We start from the raw sequence: 6817 nt of genomic DNA, 5'->3' as shown, positions 1-6817 counted from the left end.
TAAAAGAGTTGAATCTTAAAGTGCAAGTAATGTAAATGACTGAAACTTAAATTGAAAGAAATGTAAATAGCTGAAGCTTAGAGTGCAAGAAATGTAAATTGCTTGAATAATAAAGGGGTGTGGGATGCTGGGATTCAGAATTTAAGAACAAAAAGTAAAGGACATTAAGTAAGCGCAGTAGATCTAAATAGAATTGGAAAATTTTAGTGAAGAACGAAACAGAAAGTAAATTCAACTCAATTGCAAGAGCTACGAAAGAAATTCAAGAGCTCAAAGGCTCAATGAGATTAGAAAAGAAGTCCAGATCTCAATTCCTTCCTTCATCCAACAGAAAACAATTTGTAGAAGAAAAGAAGATGAAAGCAGTAAAGGAAACTGAGATTAAATTCTTGGAACAATTGAGAAGAGAGGTAAAAGATGATTCTCAAACTTAGAATCAATGAAGCTCTTCAATCTCAATTGTTATTGCGCCTTGCATTTTTTCTTGGGGAGGCGCAAAAAAGTTAACTTAGTTAACTGAGCGCCCTTGCTTTCCTTGGTTCCTTATAGCGCTCAGTTAGGTAAACTAACTTAACGCTATGCTTTCTTTGGTTCTTTGGTCATGTTTCGCCATGGCCTTGTTTGGTTTGGTGCTAGGCTAGCGCTCAATTAAGTGGGTTCACTGAGCGCTATGCCCCTTGCCTCCTTGGTTGATGCACCATGCTTTTGTTTCCTTAGGTCACGCTTTCCAAAGCGTGGCCTAAGGTTCCAAGCGTGCTTTATCTTCAAAAGCAAGCCGAAAATTCTTTTTTCCACCATTTCTTCACCTACAAGTAATCAAAACAACCAATCAAAGCATCACCAAATTCACAAGGTTCATAAATTATTCAAAAACCAACTAATTTTAACTTAAACCTCTTGATTTAGTGTCAAATAAAGGATGGTTGATTGATTTAACAAAACCATGCAAAACCACTTCAAATTACTTACTTCTAATGCAAGAAAGTGCATAAAACCTAATGAAACAAGTGAAAAATGCTTGAAAAGCTGTTATAAGATGACCTGTCATCACACCCTATACCCTAAACCCTAAACAACAAACCCTAAAACCTAAACCCTAAACAATAAACCCTCAAACCCAAACCATAACTCTAAACCCTATATCCTAAAGCATAAACCACAAACCCTAAAGCCGAAACCCTAAACTATAAACCCCAAACCATAAACCCTAAGCCTAAAACCCTACACCCTAAACCCTAAACCACAAACCTTAAAGCCTAAACCCTAAACCATAATCCCTTAGCCCCAAAACATCAACCCTAATCCCTAAAGCCTAAATGGATAACCATAAACCTAAGGCCTAAACCCCAAACCCTAAACATTAAACCCTAAATCCTAAACCCTAGACCCTAAACCCTAAACCCTAAACTATAAACCCTAAACCACAAACCTAAAGCCCAAACCCTAAACCCTAAAGCCAAAATCATAAACCACAAAACCCTAAAGCCTAAACCCTAAACCACAAAGACTAAAGCCTAAACCCTAAACTATAAACCCTAAATACTAAGCCCTAAACAATAAACCCTTAAGCCCAAACACTAAACCCTAAACACTTAACCCTAAATCCTAAACCCTAAACACTAAACCCTATTAGCTTAAACCCTAAACAATAAACCCCAAATCCTAAACAAGAAACATTAAACCTTAAACCCTAAACCCTAAACCACAAACACTAAAGCCAAAACCCTAAACTATATAGCCTAAACCCTAATCCATAAACCCTCAACCCCAAACCCCAAATCCTAAACCCTAAACCCTACACCACAAACCATAAAGCCTAAATCCTAAACCATGAACCCTCAACCCCAAACCATAAACCCTAAGCCCTAAACCCTACACCCTAAACCCTAAATAACAAACCCTAAACCCTAAACCCGAAATAATAAACCCTCAACCCCAAACCATAAACACTAAACCATATACCCTAAACCATGAACCACAACCCATAATGCCTAAACCCTAAACTATAAACCCTAAACCATAAACCATCATCCCCAAACCATAAATCATAAACCCTAAAGTCTAAACCCTAAACCATACTCACTCAGCCCCAAAATATAAACCCTAAACCCTAGAGCCTAAATGCCAAACCATAAACCATAAGGCCTAAACACCAAACCCTAAACACTAAACCCTAAATCATAAACCCTAGACCATAAATCCTAAAGCCTAAACTTTAAATCACGACCCAAAATCTAAAACCATAAACCTTCAACCCTAAACCCTAAATCCTAAACCCTAAACTACAAACACCAAACCCTAAGCCTAAACACCAAATACTAAACCCTAAACCCTAAACCACAAACTCTAAACCCTAGACCCTAAAGCCTAAACCCTAAACCATAAACTCTAAACCCTAAAGCCTAAACCCTAAACACTAAAGTCTAAACCCTAAACTACAAACACTAAAGCCTAAACCCTAAACTATAAACCCAAAACACTAAACCCTAAACCACAAACCCTGAAGCCCAAACACTAAACCCTAAACCCTAAACACTAAAACCTAAACCCTAACCTAAAGCCTAAACCCTAAACCCTAAACCCTAAAATCTAAACCCTAAACCTTAAACCCCAAACCCTAAAGCATAAACACCGAACCATAAACCCTAAACCCTGCATACTAAACCCTAAATCCTAATTCCTAGACCCTAAACCCTAAACTATAAAGCCTAAATCACAACCCTAAGCCCCAAACCCTAAAACCTCAACACTAACCCTAAAGCCTAAATCATAAATTCCAAACAATGAGCCCAAACCCCAATACTAACCCCTAAACCCTAAACCTTAAACCCATAAACCCTAAATCCTAAACCACAAACCCTAAACCCAAAACCCTAAAGCCTAAAGAATAAAGCTTAAACCCCAAACCCTAAAGCATAAACCCTAAATACTAAAGCCTAAACCCTAAACCACAAACACTAAAGCCTAAACCATAAACTCTAAACCCTAAACCCTATACCATAAACCCTCAACCCCAAACCATGAACTATAAAGCATAAACACTAAAGCATAAACCCTAAAGCATAAACCCTAAACCCTAAATCTGCAACGCCAAACCGTAAACCATAAACACTACACCCTAAACCATAAACCAAAAACCCTAAAGCCTAAACCCTAGACTATAAACTATAAACCCTAAACCATAAACCCTGAACCCCAAACCATAAACCCTAAACCCTAAACCCTACACCATAAACCTTAAACCACAAATCCTAAAGCCTGAACCTTAGAAAATAAAACCTCAACCCCAAACTATAAACCCTAAACCCTAAACCTTAAACTCTACCCCCTAAACCCTAAACTCTAAACCCTAAACCCTAAAGCCCAAACACTAAACCCTAAACCCTAAAGCATAAACCCTAAACCAAAAACCCTAAAGCCCAAACACTAACCCCTAAACCATAAACCCTAACCCCAAACAATAAAGCCTAAACCCTGAACCTTAAACCATTAACCCTAAACCATAAACCCTCAACCCCAAACCATAAAACCTAAACCATAAACCCTAAACCATAAACACTTAACCCTAAACCATAAACCCTAAACCCTATACCCTAAACCCTAAACCCTAAACCACAACCCCGAAAGCCTAAACCTTAAACCATAAACCCTCAACCCCAAACCATAAAACCTAAATCATAAACCCTACACCCTAAACCCTAAACCACAAACCTAAAGCCTAAACCCTAAACTCTAACCACAAACTCTAAAGCCCAAACAATAAACCCTAAACCCTAAACCCTAAAACCAAACCCCAAAACCCTAAACCCCCAACCCAAAAGCGTAAACCTTAAACCACAAACACCGGAGCCTAAACCCTAAACTATAAACCCTAAACACTAAACCATAATCCCTCAACCCCAAACCATAACCCTAAACCCTACACCCTAAACCCTAAAGCACAAATAATATGCATAAACCCTAAACCATAAACCCTCAGCCTCAATCCATATACCCTAAACCATAAACCCTACACCATAAATCATAAACCACAAACCCTAAACACTAAACTATAAACTATAAACTCTAAACCCTAAACCATAAACACTCAACCCCAAACCATAAACCCTAAACACTAAACCCTATGCCCTAAACCACAAACTACAAACCATAAACCCTAAACCATCAACCTTAAACCCTCAAACCTATACCACAAACCTTAAAGCACAAACACTAAACACTAAACCATAAACCATAAATCCTAGAGCCTAAACCTTAAAACCTAAAGCTTAAACCCTAACCACAAACACTAAAGCCTAAACCCTAAACTATAAATCTTAAACCCTAAACCATAAACCATTAATCCCAAACCACAAACCCTAAACCCTAAACCCTAAACCACAAACCCTAAAGCCTAAATCCAAACTATAAACCCTCAACCACAAACTATAAACCTTAAACCCTAAGTCCTACACCCTAAACCCTAAATAACAAACCCTAAAACCTAAACCCTAAACCCTAAACCCTCAAACCCAACCCATAACCCTAAACCATATAACCTAAATCATAAACCATAAACCCTAAAGCCTAAACCCTAAACCCTAAACCCTAAACCCTAAACCATAAACCCTCAACCCTAAACCATAAACCCTAAGCCCTAAACCCTACACCCTAAACCACAAAACCTAAAGCCTAAACCTAAACCATAATCCCTTAGCCCCAAAACATAAACCCTAATCCCTAAAGCCTAAATGGCAAACCATAAACCTAAGGCCTAAACCCAAAACCCTAAGCATTAAACCCTAAATCCTAAACCCTAGACCCTAAACCCTAAACCATAAACCTTAAAGCCTAAACCCAAAATCACAACCCCAAAACCCTAAATCCTAAACACTTAACCGTAAACCTTAAACAATAAACCCTAAACTATAAACAGCAAACCCTAAGTCGAAACCCCAAACACTAAGCCCTAAACCCTAAACCCTAAACTACAAACACCAAATCCTAAGCCTAAACCACAAACACTAAACTCTAAACCCCTAAACCTTAAACCCTAAATCACAAATCCTAAACTATAGACCCTAAAGCATAAAAGCTAAACCCTAAACCCCAAACCCTAAAGCCTAAATCCTAAACCCTAAAGTCTAAACCCAAAACCACAAACACTAAAGCCTAAACCCTGAACTATAAACCCAAAACAATAAACCCTAAACCAAAAACCCTAAAATATACATGCAAACAATTATTATGATGCAATCTATCCTATCTAACAAAAGAAAAAAAAAATCTAATGTTGGTGTTAAGAGAGAGAAAAATTACCTCCGGAAGTCAAGGACTGACCTCCCCACACTTAAGGTTTGGCACGGTCCTCCGTGCCATCAGTAAGGAGCAAGGGAGGGCTGGAAGCGTTGCCTCCAGTGTCTGGTTTGCCTTGGCTGCCTGTGCTACTGGATGAAGGGGAGTCTTGGGTGTCCTTTTGTTCTGGAGGGGGGTGAGTACCGGCTATAAGTTCCTTTAGATAGTTGTATCTGCGCTTGTTACGGCGCTTCATTTCCTCCATTCACCGGTCTTGCTGGTCGAAGCTCTCAAGGATCTGAAGGAACATCTGATGGATGGATGGTGCTTGTAGTGTGGATGATGGTGGAGTAGAAGTAGGAAGAGTATCCAAAGATGGGCCTGCAGGCCAGCTCGCAGAGGGAACTGGTGGCCTGATGAACTTTCCAAAGGCAGAGAGGGCATACTGGTTGCCCTAGGGATCATGACCTTCGTGTCGCCTGCCCGAGAGGGCACACCTGCTGCAGAGACTAAATCCAAAATCAAGGCGGAAAAAGGCAGGTGGAAGGTCCAATGCTCTTTGTATTGCACTCTCAGAGACAGGGACCTACTGCTGACGGACGAAGACAGTCTGTAGAGTAGGCGAGTGAAAGTTTGAGTAGAATTCAACTACCATTGATAAGTTGGCCTCTCGCGGCTGTCTCCTCAAAAATCCCCACTGGCTCCTCTCTATTCGGGGCTCTACAAAATCAACAAAGTTTGTTGGGACAATGAGTAAATGCTCATTGTTGTAGTTCCTCTCAGCCAGGATGGGGAACATCTGTTCGCCATAACAGTTAGTAAACTGTGTGGAGTCTCGGGCGGGAAAGGCTTTTTCTGATTCATCAACCTTAATGATCCTCTTCACCCACTTTGTTGGTGGCTTTACACTGGTAGATGGAAGTGATTTTGCCAGTTCTCTCTTGGTTCCTCTCCTTGCTGGTGTCTTGTCAGTGGCTTTCTCTTTTCCTTTCTTGGTACCCATGTCTAAAGAAGAAGGAAAAGGGAGAATATTAAAGATAGATAACTAAAGAACCGGAAGGAAAAAATTCCAAGTGATAATGAATGCCAAAGGAAAGATTTTAGCTCAAATACATGGTAGCTACAACATGTAGGTAAGATATCAAGTAAGAGCAATAAGACAATTCATAATTAAATAAATGCAAGAGTGTTTATGGCATGTAGAAATAGGCATGAGAAGCATAGCTCAAGCATTGAGTAGTAAATGTGCCAAATTAAAGAGCATATGTAATAATGACAATTATGAATAATAATCGTAAATACATGTGGAGTACAAATGTTGTGAAAAAGAGGCATTCAAGTAAAAGGGTAAAATAAAATAGAGTTCAAGATGCCATAGGGGCTTTTTCACATACACTGGGTGTGCAAGATAGAATAGGAATGAAAGTAATATAATCCAAATGTATATGAGAGCCAAATTAAAGTATCAATTGTCAAATCACTCCATATAATAACCACAAGTTTCAAGATAATAAGGTAATACCCAAATAAAACTCCAATACCA

The sequence above is a fragment of the Arachis ipaensis genome, chromosome B9 (assembly GCF_059453495.1).
Source record: "Arachis ipaensis isolate K30076 ecotype BB chromosome B9, ASM5945349v1, whole genome shotgun sequence".
Classification (NCBI taxonomy): Eukaryota; Viridiplantae; Streptophyta; class Magnoliopsida; order Fabales; family Fabaceae; genus Arachis; species Arachis ipaensis.
This window is presented reverse-complemented; position numbering follows the sequence as displayed.